This window comes from Oncorhynchus tshawytscha, linkage group LG25, assembly GCF_018296145.1.
Source record: "Oncorhynchus tshawytscha isolate Ot180627B linkage group LG25, Otsh_v2.0, whole genome shotgun sequence".
Taxonomy (NCBI): Eukaryota; Metazoa; Chordata; class Actinopteri; order Salmoniformes; family Salmonidae; genus Oncorhynchus; species Oncorhynchus tshawytscha.
The window spans coordinates 10,778,400-10,796,613 of NC_056453.1; the positions used below are offsets into that span (position 1 = coordinate 10,778,400).

The 18,214-nt window shown below is 43.3% G+C and overlaps 1 pseudogene; it reads left to right on the forward strand.

Moving 5' to 3' along the window:
• Positions 1-18,214, forward strand: part of LOC121840852 — a 56,776-nt pseudogene that overhangs the window by 34,024 nt on the left and 4,538 nt on the right.

The window sequence follows — 18,214 nt, forward strand, 5'->3', positions numbered from 1 at the left end:
AGATCCCAGAAATGTTCCATATGCACAAACATGCGACCTGTCAATCATTGAGTTCAACTGAAGTTGACATTTTAAAGGTGCAGAAAAAAAAAACAGTACTTAAAATGGGACCCTGCGTCCTTATCTGGCCGGTGGTTCTGTCCAGGTGTGTTAGTTTGATGTTTGTGGATAGCATATCATTGGGACATACTGAGCATTTCGCTTTTGCCAAGATAATCCATCCACCTTACAGGTGTGGCATATCCAGAAGCTGTTTAATCAGCATTATCATTACACAGGTGCACCTTGTGCTGGGGACAATAAAAGGCCACTCTAAAATGTGTCATTTTGTCACAACACATTGACACAGATGTCTCAAGTTTTGAGGAAGCATGCAATTGGCATGCTGACTGCAGGAATGTTCACCAGAGCAGTTGCCAGATAATTGGATGTTAATTATTTCTCTACCATAAGTCTCCAATGTCGCTTTGGAGAATTTCTCAGTACGTCCAACCGGTGTCACAACCGCAAACCATGTGTATGGCGATGTGTGGGTGAGTGGTTTGCTGATGTCAACGTTGTGAACAGAGTGCCCCATGGTGTCTTTGGAGTTATGGCATAGGCAGGCATAAGCTACGGACAATAATAGCAATTTCAATGCCCAAAAATAATGCAACGAGATCCTGAGGCTCATTGTGAGGCCCATTTTTTTAATGGTATCTTTGACCAACAGATACATATCTGTATTCCCAGTCATGTGAAATCCATAGATTAGGACCTAATGAATGTACTTCAATTGATTGATTTCTTTATGACCTGTAACTCAGTCAAATCTTTGAAATTGTTGCATGTTGCGTTTTATAGTTTTGTTCAGTGTAGATACTGACCGATCCAATACAGAAAATATACTGATCCTTTACAGACTCTAGATCAATTGGAGCAGGAAATGTTATTACAGTATGTCCCAATGATATGCTACCCACAAACTAACACACCTGGACAGAACCATCGGCCAGGTAAAGATGGTGTCCCATTGTAAGTACTGTTTTTTTCCTGCGCCTTTAAAATGTCACCTTGAGTTGAGCTCAATAATTGACAGGTTTTCCTCTTCTCTGCAGGGGCTAATCAAGATGCTGGAGGGACCTGACGTGCATGGACTACCACTACGAGGTGTGTGCGCGGGATTCTTGAGTCTGTATGCGTGTGTTTGTGTGGGCTCAGTGCAATACAGTTACCGCAATGCTTGTGGGCAGTGCTTGTCGTTGGCGTCAGGGCTTTCCCATGGCCTGTCCTGTGCTGGATCGTCCTGAGAGATCAGGCCAAGGCTGATGATCTTTATCAAAATGCCTGCCATCCCTAACTGGATTAAACAAAACTACCTTATTATCCATCTTCCCTTACCTCCTGTGCCACGCCATTGGATCGACTGCTCTTGTCTGGCTGACTGTGGACAGACCAGTGCTTCCTCAAGCTAGATATTCTCCTTAGACGGGGCTCCCCAGGACAAACAATAAGCTACACACACCTAAACGTTCAATTGAAACCAATTGAGGTCATGGTTTAAGACGTAGCCCTGGCTAAGAAATATTTCTTCTGTTAACTTAGTGGGTGCCAAGACATTTCTTAAAGCACATGATGGGACACAGCTCTGAAGAACCTACTGTATTGGGAACCACAGTCTGCCTCAATGTTTGAATAAATCATCCCTATAGAAGAGGACACCACAATACTGTGTCATCTCCAGACTAACCCACACAGCTTGGAGTATCTCGTCTAATGACAGAGACCAGGAATACACAATGTCTCTCTGGAGACTGAATGGTCTGGCTGACTGTGGCTTTTTATTGCCTTGGAAAAAGTCCCTGAATGGTTGGTCTACTGTAGTTGGGCTTGACAAACTCTACTGATGCATGCATACTTACTGTACTGACATGCTTTTGGTAGAACTTACCCTCATACACAGATCTAGGATCAGCTTCCCCTCACCAAATACTAACCTTAACCATCAAGGGGAGGACACAGTAAGCTGACATTGGATCAGTGCCTAGGGGCTACTTCATCTTACACCACTCTGACAAGCTACAAAGATTTTTCCGAGACTAAATATTGAAACTAGGAACCTCACTACCTTGGACAGTAACTTGTATGGTACAGTACAGTAGGTTCCCTTAACTGGACTATACAGGTTTTGGCATATGACAAACCCATTCTCAGTCTGTTAGCCCTGGCCTTCAGTACTCTGCTTTGGGCTGTTCGCCTGCTGGGTGGATTACCCATTAAATGGGAAACATGTTTATTTTCTTTGGTCAACATGACTTTGAAGACGCTGCTGTAGCAAGTTATAGGCCATAGAGTCATGATATAAGGCACAGACCAGCTGAACCTGCTACAGTTGATTTGAGTTAACTTTGTGGTCAATGGCTTAATTTGCTGTCCTCTAAGGTGGACAGAGTGGGGTCGGTGAAACATTGAACATACATCAAAATGTCATGGCTAAATTTAAGCATGATGACTACCTGGTCTAGTATGGCTCCTAATTTGTGGGATTGATTTTCTGGTTTATGTTCCTATCTGTCGTGTAAAGTTCCCCATTCTTATTTGTGGGTAGTGTTGTTTTTGTGTGTTTGTTCATATGTTTTTTTAAGTGGATAAGTGTGTCCATGTACATTTGTGTTACTGCTCTACCCTATCAGTATTGTCATAATAGTCCATGACCCAGACCCCTAAATTTGGGCCGTCTGGCTCACTTGGAAGGTCTATGTCCCTAGAGTTGGAAAATATGTGATAGCAGTGCATAATTTGAAGCTTTCTCTGGTTATCACCCCCCCGCCACTCAAATATGCCCCCACCCCCATCCCAGCAACCACCCTTACTCCAGGCTGGTTCTCTCATGGGATTCCCTAGGTGTGAGGTGTGGAGGGATGCCTGGCACCTCACAACACCCCCTTTACCACCCCCCTGTCTATGCCCTATTAGCTCAAAGGAACCTCTGTCTGTGGACCCTCACACCTATCTGAAAGTCTGATGTCGGGGACAAACAGGGGTCTATTTCAGGCCCATTGAGCCCCTGGGGCAAGCCCCCTGTTATAGATTCATCAGCCTACATTATATAAACTTTGTCAGGGCTTCACTTGGAGGCTAATGAGTTTCTGGCAATAGTGGTCAGCCAAGTGAAGCTGTATGGATCAGAGACCGTAAATGAACGCCTTGTAGAATTTGACAAAAAGTGTTCAAAAAAGAAAGGAAACATTCCAATAGTATTTGTGTTTAAACTGGATTTCCGTGTGTAACATGGGTTTATGGAAAATCATATATGGGAGCCTGAGGACTCCATGCAGGCAGTCAGACTCATATCCCCATCTAAACATTGACCTGCCAGCTCCAAACCTGTCAACACCCCCAGGGGTAAAGCAGATTTACACACCCCCCCCCTACCGGACTCTGATACACTGCTCCCTTTCAGCCTCCAAACTCCTGGCAGGGCACCGAGCGCAATGCATCCTAGTTAGGAAGACTGCTGAGGCTATAAGAGGCTGGCTGAGTGGGTTGGTGGGTGGTGTGTTTGTTGGTTTGTTTGCTGTGTACACGCTGGGGTTGTTTGGTTATCTGAGGTTGCAGGCTAGGTACACTAGGCTGTCTGGGGGTGTGCTGGAACACACACACACACACACACACACACACACACACACACACACACACACACACACACACACACACACACACACACACACACACACACACACACACACACACACACACACACACAAACTCCAGCCCAGTCTGGCCCTGCACTGAAACAGCCCTCTCAGGACATTTCTATAAGAGGCACCAAATTGACTTAGCTCAGGAAACCACCCTGAAGGTGTGGTATTATAAAAATAAACCGTGTTGTTTCCCCACACCATTCTGTCCCGTGGTTTTATGCCAGAACAATGAGGGAAAAAACACTTTTGAGCTATTTTGCGTTTATGCTCAGATACGTTTCATGTTTGTCACGCAGGTTGGCATTTATTGTCATGAGGTCTGCAGAGTGGTCACTAACTGGCCACAAAATCATTCAATCAGATTTGAACCTTAACCACACTGCTAACCCTAATGCCTAACTTTAAATTTAAGACCAAAAATATCATTTAGGTTTTTATACATTTTTACATATACAGTGGTTCCTCCTTTCAAAGTTGTGAGCTTACACCGCGGGACTTAGAGGTACCCAGCGTCACATCTTCATTACTCCAGACCACCACAAGGGGGAGTTAGAGCAGTCATTACATTTGGGTCCCAAGGTTTTTACATGACCGATCATATCGAGTGGTTCCAATGGCGAATTTGACGCAAGCCACACGTCCCTGGTGACCTTCTTCAGCAAAGATGGCTGACAAAGCATTACGGGGGAAGCAAGTGTAAGTCATTATAACGTCATAACGAGTCAAGCAAAAAATGTACAATTGAGAGGAATATGTTAGTTAGTGTAGAGACAAACCATTGTGCATATTTTTTTTGTCATAGAGTTCATTTAAGAAAATCGATATTTAGCAAGTTTTTTTCAGTCATATCCAACTCCATTCTTTGAATGATGCTGTGTCTGCATGTATATATTACAATTATACACTTCAACAGTGTTTAACCACTCCTGCTCCTGGGACATCAATGATTACACATTGTAACTATGCAATAGACTATAAACATGATTTAAGTAAAGGCTGATTTTGTAATTCATACTGTATATACAGAATAAAAAACACTACATCCTGCCAGCATGCCCACAAGCGTGCTGAATGACGCGTGGAAGAGAGCGAGGAACCAGATGGGGAGTAACAATTTGCTCTGAGACCAGCATAATAATATGATGAAACAAGCAGGGAGCAGGTGTCGAACCCCCTCAACATTCTAGCCTGAAGTCCAGCACGCTATCTACTGTGCCCAAATGTATTAATTGGGATTGTGGCCGATTGTGGCTAAAAACACTTTATCAATTGGAATCTTTAACATGTGGAAAGGGGAAAAGTACTATTATTCATTTTTCACAAGCGTAGCAGGATGGGCTATTAGCTGAACAATAGACTATTCAACCTTTTCTAAAGAATTGTCTAATAGCCCAGCTAGGTGTGAACCCCCCCCCCCCAACTTGCAACAAATTTGTATCTATCTTTCCACATCTAACAACACACGTATCTACCTACAAATGGTTAATGTTCTGATAAAAACAATTTATATATATCACGGTAGGCCTTCATTGAAATAAGAATCTGTTCTTTCCTGACTTGCCTAGTAAAGGTTCAATTTAAAAAACAATCAATGGGAGGTGAACAGTGCCTGGTGCTGAAAATATCGCTAACTTGTTATGCAAGTGTTGCACACCAACAGATGGAGAAAACATACACCAGTCGAACAATAATCTTCATTTTATTTTGACTTTAAAAACAAGAAGAGGGCTTAATTGGAGTCTATTTCTTCCGAGCCTAGACCTATATAAAATAACTTAACTGGCTGAGGTAGGCTCTGAGGCTTAACAGCCTGATAGAAGTTGGATTTTTTTAAAATTAGGCCTACTTACAATTGCATCTGGTCAAAAATGGAGCATCCTACATAAAATAATAATTTAAAGAAAAAAAGTCTGCACGCTCAAACTAAAACAGTGTAACTAATCATTAAAAGTGCACATTTGTAAATCCCAAACTCTAAAAGTAATTGTATAGGTAGATACAAATTATGTGTGACACAATAAAGAATGTTAACAAGATGTAAACAAGATGCTGTCTTTTTATTTACAGTAATGATGGACAAGTGGAGGTATTTTGAAAACAGGGTTTCAAACACTTGTTTTTCATCACTTGTAGCAGGTGTCGCCCATTATGCAAATGTTTCCTATTAGCAGGACAATAGACTTTTTATAACCCGGCTATTGTTGTGAAAATCCTTCAACTTGCAAAGTATTCGATGCTTAAGTACTCTAAAGTGTTACATTTCTAACTCAAACAGCAGTACAGTATTTATTAAACATATTTATGTTGTCGTTAATAAAATGAAATAATGAGAAAAAAGACATTCAAATGTAAATGTTTATATAAACTACATTTTATTTGCACTTCCATCAAGCAACAGGACCACAGGTAAAACCTTGCTGAGATGATCAATGTATTTGTTGCATTGTTGTACCGTCAGTTTCTCTAGCCAAAACATCTTGATGGCCTTGACCAGTTCATCTTTGCTTGTCGGCTTGGCAGAGTTACGGATTAATGTTTTCAGTTGATGCTGAACATGTTTGATCGGGTTTAAATCAGGAGACCAACATGAAGAGATGAAAAAGTATTTTTTCGATATACTGTTATGCCTATCGAAGGTGTTGTAGGTCTTTTATATACTGTATATATATATATATATATATATATATATAAAACATTTCTTACCGAGCCTTTCCATAAGTCCATGCAAGTTTATTCAACTGTCTTCTGACTGCAATTAGAGCGATGTTGATGTCGTGCCGTGATGCCAACAGATTACAGATTGCCTTTGCCAATCACTCATCATCTTCATGAATATAAGCAAGTAATGTCTGCTAAATAATCCATTTAGGTTTCTCCAGAAATAAATCATTCGAAATAACAAACTGGCTTTATTTACAAATTAGTAAGAATGTCTCACCCCATGTTCAAGAATTGCCTTTTTCGCCTCCCAGGTGGCGCAGTGGTCTAGGGCACTGCACAGAAGTGATAGCTGTACCACCAGAGACTCTGGGTTCGCGCCCAGGTTCTGTCGCAGCCGGCCGCGACCGGGAGGTCCATGGGGCGACGCACAATTGGCCTAACGTCGTCCGGGTTAGGGAGGGTTTGGCCAGTAGGGATATCCTTGTCTCATCGAGCACCAGCGACTCCTGTGCACGCTAACCAGGTCGCCAGGTGCACGGTGTTTCCTCCGTCACATTGGTGCGGCTGTCTTCCGGGTTGGATGCCCGCTGTGTTAAGAAGCAGTGCGGCTTGGTTGGGTTGTGTTTTGGAGGACGCATGGCTTTCGACCTTCGTCTCTCCCGAGCCCGTACGGGACCTGTAGCGATGAGACAAGATAGTAACTACTAACAATTGGATACCACGAAATTGGGAAAAGGGGCTAAAAAAATGTAAAATATTGTTTTGCGTTTTTCTCGCTCACTCTAGGGTAAATGAAAACAAAATCTCCAAAATATTGTTACTTTTTAAACAAAGAGATTGTTATTATTATTAATTAATTTAGAAGCCTAAGCCCCTTAGATATTCTCACAGATCCTAACGGAAAATGCCCCTTAGATATTAATTTAGAGTCCTCCAATTCTCTAAATGTAATTATTTAAAGAGCATTTTAAAGTTAGATGCAAAAGCCTGCAACTATTTTACCACCTTTTCGTGCTGCTCTGAAGCAAGCATGGGGGATCAATTATTATATTTTTTATTTTCACTTAATCTCAGTTTGGGTATTGGTTAGACAATGAGAAAATTAGAGTGCAGAAATGTTATGCTCTTAGTGTAACCATTATTTAACTAGGCAAGTCAGTTAAGAACAAATTCTTATTTACAAGGACAGCCTACTCCTTCCTCGTAACCTGCGGGGAATATTTAGTTAACCCTTTCACACGTATCATCACACGGGGGTGATCGTTCTACAGTGGTCCCTGAAGCGTACAATCACACGTGAATAAAATAGTAAATATATCAATAATACCACACAAAAAAAATTCTGATAGTGATTTATTGATATAAATGGCGCGTGCAGGCAATCAATCACGTAACCTCTCACTCCCACTCTGAGCCATTCAGTGCCATTCAGTATGTAGCTAATGAGCTAAGCTGTAGCATTAGCAACGTCTTTCAAAAGGAGACCACTCACAAATGCGGAAATTCTGGCGATGTAAAGAAATTCTGACAATGAGTCTGAGTCTGAAAGTCAGGAATCAGATTTTGACAGTGACAGAGGAACGCTGGTCCACTGACAAAGTCCCAGTTCCCTTTGAAGATGCTGGTGGTGATGGAGGCAGACCGACAGTGGATGAAGTACAGGAGTTCTGTGGTAACTGGAAGGCTGCCAGCCATTTCACCCCTCCTGGCCCTGCTGTTTGCTTCGATGGGTCCCAGTCTGGAGTGCAACGCCCCTTGCCATTTCCATCTGAGGCAGAGTGCTTCAAGTTGTTTCTGACAGAGGAGCTGGTGGGAGACATTGTAGAGACCAATCGCTACAGGAGAAGCTACAGGAGAAGAGAGAGCCAGGAGTGGGGTTGGGGTGGGGGTGGGGGGACAACCACAATTAGTGAAATGTATACATTCCTGGTGACAGTCCTTCTCATGGGGATAGTAAAGAAGAACTCCCTAAGAGAATACTGGAGCAGAAATCCTATGTTTGCAACTCCCATCTTTTCCACCCTCTTTTCCCAAGACTGCTTTCTAGTTCTGCTGCTATGACTGAATTTCATCAACAATGCTACTGCTATCCTAAATGACCCATTATACAAAATAAGAAATGTTAACAGCTGGCAGTAAAGTGCCATGACAAACAAGACGTCCATGTCCTCTCCACTATCCATACAGCAACCATGTCGGGCCACAGGGAAGGTGGACCACCTGACGGAAGAGAGAAACAAACCAGACAGAGAAACATCAAACCAGACTGCGTGCTTGACTATAACCACAAAATGTGATCAGTGGATAAGGCGGACATGATAAACAGCTTTGTGGAATGCACTCAGAAAACGACCAAGTGGTATAATATATTTTTCTATTTTTCCAGGGTAGCTTCAAAATACAACATGTCAATACTTCTGACGCATTTAGCATTGTTTTACAGAGCTAATAGAATAATGTAACTAGCTACATAAGCACGATTGAATATAACACCATAAAGGTTATGAAATGAGTAACATTACTTTGCGTGTCCGCGGTTATAATATACACAAATATATTAGGCTCCATACACACAGTGAGCTACAGTAGAACCGGTAAAACACGACACACAGAAACTATTATAACGTAATAAGGCACTTAATTTGACAGAAACGCAGTCTGGATTTGAAGATGGTGTCTGTAGTGACGCCTCTAGCACTGAGACGCTGTGCCACTTGGGAGTCATAAGGCCAGGGTAGCTTCAAAATACAACACATGCTAATACTTCCCTGACGCAATTAGCATTGTTTTCCAGAGCTAATAGAAGAATGTAGCTAGCTACCTAAGCATTGAGTATAACACCATAAATGTTATGAAATGAGTAACGTTACACCGCGTGTCTGTGGTTATAAGGAATATACACAAAAACATTATGCTACAGTAGAAACGACATTACACGGCATGCAGAAACTATTATAACGTAATAAGGCACTTACTTTGATAGAAACGCACACATTTCCAAAGTTATTATTGGTAACGAAAACAACTTTAATTGCGATGCAGGCAACAGATAGAAAATATGGACACGTGTATGCAGGACGGCAGATGAGCAAATGTCTGCAGACTTGAACTGCACAAACAATTGAGAAGTGTTTGGGGAATTTTGTCCGGGTCAGAAATGTCAAAAAAATGAATTGGTCTGCAAAAGTAAAAATGTCTACTTTTATGTGAATGAATGAGGCGGAACACACCTCAATTCAAACTGTTATTAGAAAATGAAAAACTTGTAGGAAAATAATTTAAAATTGACAAGTTGAAAACAGCCTATAAATAAAAATAGGCTGCGTGCTTTGGTTTGAGGGCAGTGCGGATTAAATGTACTGTCACGTAACAATCACATTCTGGAATGGAGGGAATGTTCTAACATCACGTGCATAAAAAAACTCACCCTGGGGCGACCGTTAAAGATATTTGGAACTCGCATGAAAGGGTTAAATATTTTATTTTTTATTTTATTTCACCTTTATTTAACCAGGTAGGCTAGTTGAGAACAAGTTCTCATTTACAACTGCGACCTGGCCAAGATAAAGCATAGCAGTGTGAGCAGACAACACAGAGTCACACATGGAATAAACAATTAACAAGTCAATAACACAGTAGAAAACAAAGGGGGAGTCTATATACAATGTGTGCAAAAGGCATGAGGAGGTAGACGAATAGTTACAATTTTGCAGATTAACACTGGAGTGATAAATGATCAGATGGTCATGTACAGGTAGAGATATTGGTGTGCAAAAGAGCAGAAAAGTAAATAAATAAAAACAGTATGGGGATGAGGTAGGTGAAAATGGGTGGGCTATTTACCAATAGACTATGTACAGCTGCAGCGATCGGTTAGCTGCTCAGATAGCTGATGTTTGAAGTTGGTGAGGGAGATAAAAGTCTCCAACTTCAGCGATTTTTGCAATTCGTTCCAGTCACAGGCAGCAGAGTACTGGAACGAAAGGCGGCCAAATGAGGTGTTGGCTTTAGGGATGATCAGTGAGATACACCTGCTGGAGCGCGTGCTACGGATGGGTGTTGCCATCGTGACCAGTGAACTGAGATAAGGCGGAGCTTTACCTAGCATGGACTTGTAGATGACATGGAGCCAGTGGGTCTGGCGACGAATATGTAGCGAGGGCCAGCCGACTAGAGCATACAAGTCGCAGTGGTGGGTGGTATAAGGTGCTTTAGTGACAAAACGGATGGCACTGTGATATACTGCATCCAGTTTGCTGAGTAGAGTGTTGGAAGCCATTTTGTAGATGACATCGCCGAAGTCGAGGATTGGTAGGATAGTCAGTTTTACTAGGGTAAGCTTGGCGGCGTGAGTGAAGGAGGCTTTGTTGCGGAATAGAAAGCCGACTCTTGATTTGATTTTCGATTGGAGATGTTTGATATGAGTCTGGAAGGAGAGTTTGCAGTCTAGCCAGACACCTAGGTACTTATAGATGTCCACATATTCAAGGTCGGAACCATCCAGGGTGGTGATGCTAGTCGGGCATGCGGGTGCAGGCAGCGATCGGTTGAAAAGCATGCATTTGGTTTTACTAGCGTTTAAGAGCAGTTGGAGGCCACGGAAGGAGTGTTGTATGGCATTGAAGCTTGTTTGGAGGTTAGATAGCACAGTGTCCAATGACGGGCCGAAAGTATATAGAATGGTGTCGTCTGCGTAGAGGTGGATCAGGGAATCGCCCGCAGCAAGAGCAACATCATTGATATACAGAGAAAAGAGTCGGCCCGAGAATTGAACCCTGTGGCACCCCCATAGAGACTGCCAGAGGACCGGACAGCATGCCCTCCGATTTGACACACTGAACTCTGTCTGCAAAGTAATTGGTGAACCAGGCAAGGCAGTCATCCGAAAAACCGAGGCTACTGAGTCTGCCGATAAGAATATGGTGATTGACAGAGTCGAAAGCCTTGGCAAGGTCGATGAAGACGGCTGCACAGTACTGTCTTTTATCGATGGCGGTTATGATATCGTTTAGTACCTTGAGTGTGGCTGAGGTGCACCCGTGACCGGCTCGGAAGCCAGATTGCACAGCGGAGAAGGTACGGTGGGATTCGAGATGGTCAGTGACCTGTTTGTTGACTTGGCTTTCGAAGACCTTAGATAGGCAGGGCAGGATGGATATAGGTCTGTAACAGTTTGGGTCCAGGGTGTCTCCCCTTTGAAGAGGGGGATGACTGCGGCAGCTTTCCAATCCTTGGGGATCTCAGACGATATGAAAGAGAGGTTGAACAGGCTGGTAATAGGGGTTGCGACAATGGCGGCGGATAGTTTCAGAAATAGGGGTCCAGATTGTCAAGCCCAGCTGATTTGTACGGGTCCAGGTTTTGCAGCTCTTTCAGAACATCTGCTATCTGGATTTGGGTAAAGGAGAACTTGGAGAGGCTTGGGCGAGGAGCTGCCGGGGGAGGAGCTGTTGGCCGAGGTTGGAGTAGCCAGGCGGAAGGCATGGCCAGCCGTTGAGAAATGCTTATTGAAGTTTTCGATAATCATGGATTTATCGGTGGTGACCGTGTTACCTAGCCTCAGTGCAGTGGGCAGCTGGGAGGAGGTGCTCTTGTTCTCCATGGACTTCACAGTGTCCCAGAACTTTTGGAGTTGGAGCTACAGGATGCAAACTTCTGCCTGAAGAAGCTGGCCTTAGCTTTCCTGACTGACTGCGTGTATTGGTTCCGGACTTCCCTGAACAGTTGCATATCACGGGGACTATTCGATGCTATTGCAGTCCGCCACAGGATGTTTTTGTGCTGGTCGAGGGCAGTCAGGTCTGGGGTGAACCAAGGACTGTATCTGTTCTTAGTTCTGCATTTTTTGAACGGAGCATGCTTATCTAAAATGGTGAGGAAGTTACTTTTAAAGAATGACCAGGCATCCTCAACTGACGGGATGAGGTCAATGTCCTTCCAGGATACCCGGGCCAGGTCGATTAGAAAGGCCTGCTCACAGAAGTGTTTTAGGGAGCGTTTGACCGTGATGAGGGGTGGTCGTTTGACTGCGGCTCCGTAGCGGATACAGGCAATGAGGCAGTGATCGCTGAGATCCTGGTTGAAGACAGCGGAGGTGTATTTGGAGGGCCAGTTGGTCAGGATGACGTCTATGAGGGTGCCCTTGTTTACAGAGTTAGGGTTGTACCTGGTGGGTTCCTTGATGATTTGTGTGAGATTGAGGGCATCTAGCTTAGATTGTAGGACTGGCGGGGTGTTAAGCATATCCCAGTTTAGGTCACCTAACAGAACAAACTCTGAGGCTAGATGGGGGCGATCAATTCACAAATGGTGTCCAGGGCACAGCTGGGAGCTGAGGGGGTCGGTAGCAGGCGGCAACAGTGAGAGACTTATTTCTGGAGAGAGTAATTTTCAAAATTAGTAGTTCGAACTGTTTGGGTATGGACCTGGAAAGTATGACATTACTTTGCAGGCTATCTCTGCAGTAGACTGCAACTCCTCCCCTTTGGCAGATCTATCTTGACGGAAGATGTTATAGTTGGGTATGGAAATCTCTGAATTTTTGGTGGCCTTCCTGAGCCAGGATTCAGACACAGCAAGGACATCAGGGTTAGCAGAGTGTGCAAGAGCAGTGAGTAAAACAAACTTAGGGAGGAGGCTTCTGATGTTGACATGCATGAAACCAAGGCTTTTACGATCACAGAAGTCAACAAATGAGGGTGCCTGGGGACATGCAGGGCCTGGGTTTACCTCCACATCACCCGCGGAACAGAGAAGGAGTAGTATGAGGGTGCGGCTAAAGGCTATCAAAACTGGTCGCCTAGAACGTTGGGGACAGAGAATAAGAGGAGCAGGTTTCTGGGCATGGTAGAATATATTCAGGGCATAATGCGCAGACAGGGGTATGGTGGGGTGCGGGTACAGCGGAGGTAAGCCCAGACACTGGGTGATGATGAGAGAGGTTGTATCTCTGGACATGCTGGTTGTAATGGGTGAGGTCACCGCATGTGTGGGAGGTGGGACAAAGGAGGTATCAGGGGTATGAAGAGTAGAACTAGGGGCTCCATTGTGAACTAAAACAATGATAACTAACCTGAGCAACAGTATACAAGGCATATTGACATTTGAGAGAGACATACAGCGAGGCATACAGTAATCACAGGTGTTGAATTGGGAAAGCTAGCTAAAACAGTAGGTGAGACAACAGCTAATCAGCTAGCATAACAACAGCAGGTAAAATGGCGTTGACTAGGCAACGGGGCCGACAGATAAAACATAAACAAGCAGAATGGAGTACCGTGATTAATGGACAGTCCAGCGTGCATCAGCTATGTAGCCAAGAGATCAGTGTCCAGGGGGCAGCGGTGGATGGGGCAGGGGAGCTGGACTGGCGAGTGTTATCCAGGTTGAAAAAAAGTTAACAATGACTAAATAGCTTGTAGCTAGTTAGCTGGTTGGCTTCTGGAGGTTCTTGAGTGTGTTCTAAAAATTAAAAATAATAGCGATTCCGTGTCACATTGGGTGAGGCAGGTTTCCGGAAAGGTATAAACAGATTAAAAATCAAAAAGAGATAGAAAGTGAGTATGGGTCCGGTGCGTGTTTGGGACGCGGCGATTCAGATGGTTAGCAGGCCTGTGCTAACAAGCTAACAGTTCGTAGGCCCGGGCTAAACAAGCTAGCAGTTAGCAGGCCTGTTCTAACAAGCTAACAGTTCGTAGGCCCGGGCTAAACAAGGTAGCAGTTAGCGGACCGGGGCTAGACAAGCTAGCAGTTAGCAGGCCGAGTTTAGCAAGCAGGGAGATAGCGAGGGCTAGAGAGTTGGCCTTTGGGGGACGTCGTGATGGGGTGAGTCTGTTTATTCCTCTTCATGCGGTGACATCGATAGACCGGTCGTGGGCCCGGGTATTGTAGCCCAGGAGTATGCTACGGTGGTAGTACAGGTGCGCTGGCCGGGCTAGCTTCACGCTAAGTGGGTGGAAGCGCTAGCCAGGAGTAATCATCCGGGGTTGCGGTTTAGCTAGATAGCTAGTTGTGAAGATCCAGCTGAAAAATGTTCCGTTTGCGGTGGGAATCCGGGGATGAATCCGGGGATGAAAAATAAATAGGTCCGTTATGCTCTGGTTAGAGTCGCGTTGTTCGAGCTGGCGAGAGCTTTCCGAGCTAAAGGTTAGCTTAGCTGATGACCGGTTAGCTGAAGACCGCTAGCATAGCTGGTGGTTAGCTGGCTAGCTTCAGTTGAGGGGTTCCGGTTCCGAAGTAAATATAAATACTTTAGGAAAAATAGCTACATTGGGTTAGGCGGGTTGCAGGAGAGTATTTGGAAGCTTAGGTTTAGCAAAATGTTTTTGAAGAGATATGCGAAGAAAAATATGTAAAAAACGAAAAAATATACGATATATACAAGGGACACGAGACAGGACGACTTACTGCTACGCCATCTTGGAATGTCAATAGCCTAGTATGGTACTGCCGACCGTCACGTTGTACAGTGCCATATTTTCCATTCCATCCTTATGGAAACCCAGAGGGTTTTTCATTTTTCTTGGAATAGAAAAAACATAATATTAATTAAATTTATTAAGCAAGTATCAGTCAAAAGTTTGGACACACCTACTCATTCCAGGTTTCTTCATTATTTGTACTATTTTCTACATTGTAGAATAATAGTGAAGACATCACAACTATGAAATAACACCGGTCTCCTGCGTGCCCCGCATTCTGTAGTACAGACATGGCCTGCTCTCCCTTATGCAAGGAATCAGGCACTTTCCCATGTTTACTACAGTATGTATTGTAGACTGCACAGTAGCCTAATAAACAAATAAACACATTTCGTTAATAAAATAATTATTTAAAAAATTCTAAATGCAGATGTTGATTTAGTTATGGATCCATAATGAATTCCTAAGGGAATAAATATCACTTATTTACAGAACTATTGGAACAAAGTTGTCTAATGAAGGCAAACAATTTAGAATCCTCCAATCCTGTAGCCTACTCCCGACCGTCACGTTGTACCGCGCCATATTTTCCATTCCATCTTAACGGAAACCCTGAAGGTTTCATTTTTAGATTTTCTCTCAATAGAAACACCATAATATTAAACAAATTAATTAAGCCAAATTTCCTAAAATCAATCCCATATACTATGTTATTACAAAAAAGGTTTTAAATTCTCTGGTAATGCAAATACGGAATACTATCAAATGCTTTTCAAAGAAGCCCTCTGGTGGTCAAACTAGCAATAACTTGCAGTAACAGAAAAAATGCCTGACAATTAAATGGTGTGCCACAGAATGCTGCGGCAGCATGCAAGGTGTGCCGCAATATGATGCAACTTTTAAAGGAGGAACCACTGTAGCCAATTTTTACATTGCAGCTGGCCCATCTAGGGGAAATCACTCAGTTCTACCTCCAGGGCAAGATTCATGACAATAAACGTCAACCTGCATTTGTCACAAGGTGCCATTTGGGCAGTCCATTGTACCCTGTAGAAAAGCTGGTAGTGATAAGTTATACAACATGACTCAGATCTCACTGCCATCCATCACCATGCATCACCATGCAGTCATTGATGTGACACTAGGTAAATCCGTGTAAATATATAGGTAATTCACTGTTATCTGTGATGTTCTGTACTTTCGTCAGCAAAAACACACACCTTAATACTCATATGTATGCTATGGTAATAGCCTCTCTTTCGTTTGCCTCTTTCTATCCCTCTGTAATTGCTCATATTTGAGTATCGATATGGAGGCAAATGGCTTTTTCCTTGAGCTGGATGTACTCATGCTGTAACCTCTGCGGTTGTGCACTCCCGGGGTGTCAATCTGTGGTCATCTTTGGCTTATCCCAGTTCTGTGGTTGAGACTGGAAGGATGTGGTGGGTTACATAGCCCCTCTCTTCAGGCCCCAAAATGAGGAGTGATGTTACTGACTCCCCACTCCCATCTCTGTCATCTCTAGAGATGTTCTGGAGAGTACTGTGTCTAACCACACAGTGCCATTCTGTGGTGTGTGTATGTGTGTGTGTGGGGGGGTATCATTCTGATTCTCTTTCTCCCTCGCTCCCTCCAAACTCAGCTGGTGCCAAACCCCATGTCGTACTATATTCACCAATCTCCATGGTGGTTCCATCTCTTTGAGGTTCTGTCCAATCACTTTGTTGAGCTCGTCATCCTTCTCTTCACCTTCCTGGGGCGATGTATGGTCAACGGAACGCTGCAGATAGTGTTCCAGGTGAGTTGACAGTAAAACTGGTTGAGACTAGGATTTTAAAAGGGTAACTTATCCTAGATCTATGCCCAAGAATGTCTACCTCGAGTGGCTCTGACATCACATTGCCACCTAGTGGATCCATTGGGTCTCTACAGTGGTTTTATGGCAACTGTCGTCTTCAGTTTACAGTTTTTTCCAACTGCTTACACACAAAATCTTTTCATGTCACACGATTTTTGAAACCTCTCACTCAAAGTGCAAAACTACACACCAAATATCCAAAACCATAAGCTTTGACTCAGTTGTCAATTGCATAAAACACTTTTTTCAAAACACTACACACAATTCTCTACCTAAAACACAGAAATCTAACAGGAAGTGACTTGCTTTCCTTTTCCAAACACAACCAATCAAAATGCTACACTTATTCACCAGGTCACACACACACTCCTCACGGGTGCAAACACTAATAGCTTAACTGATCACTAACCAATCACTGCTTTACTGTAGTATAGGCCTATAAATAGGTCAAAGGTCAGATTACCTGTTTTGAACAATGGATGCCAACAATGGACAGAGAGCAAGAGGAGTAGGAGGGAGAGGAAGAGGACTAGGGCAAAGAAGAGAAGGAAGGATAGCCATCCCTGATGAGATTAGGGCAACACTTGTTGATCATGTGATCAACCACGGTTTGACCATGAGAGAGGCTGGACTGAGAGTCCAGCCCAACTTGAGTCGATTTACAGTGGCGTCCATAATTCAAACCTTCAGAAATGAGAACAGGTATGCAACTATCTAATGACTATTTTAGCATTACAGTAATGTACAGCCGTTTCTCCAGGCAATGGCGGACGCATGTGGGGACATAGAGGTTGCCTCTGTCCAAGGTTGGATACGCCATGCTAGGAGATACTTCCCTCGATGTTTGGCAAGAGAAAACATATCTTTTGATGTGGATGAAGTATTGTGGCCAGACCCAGGCCGGAGAAGAGATGAAGCGTAGCTTAGGACTGGTGACTGCCCCCCTACCAATTCCTGGACTGCCCCCGGGACCCCACACACACAATTGTGTTCTTTACTGTATTCTAAAGAATATACTTTTGGTTTACATATGTTTATGGTTTTGTTGTATGCTACTGTATACAACAGTAATGTTTGGCCTAATAAATATTTTCTGTTTCTACATTGCATTGGTGTTTACAGTGTACTTGTTACCCCTCTCAGCAGATTACTTTCACTGTAGAACAATGTATTGAAATGTTGATATACTGTAAGCCTATGAAAGACCAAAGAGCTTTAGATTTAGAACAACAGTGTTTACATGGTGTATCCAAAAATGTACTATTATGAAAGCAGTGTTTACCATTTGATGCAAATGCTTCATTCTGACATATGTTTATGGCATTTTGAATGCAGTGTTACATTTTGAAGGAGATGTGAGGCGTTTTGCATTTTGTAGTTTTGGGAATTGTGTGTAGAGTTTTGAAAAAAGGAGACAGTTTTGAAAAACGTGTGTAAGCAGTTGGAAAAAACTGTAATAAATCAGTCATCAGTTAAATACAGGAAATCAGGACTTTCCCTGCTGCAATGGCCTAATTTATTACAAAGCAGATAGTCCTCATCAATCATCATGCTATTTTTCTGCCAGTACCTTTTTGGAGGAATCTTATCAC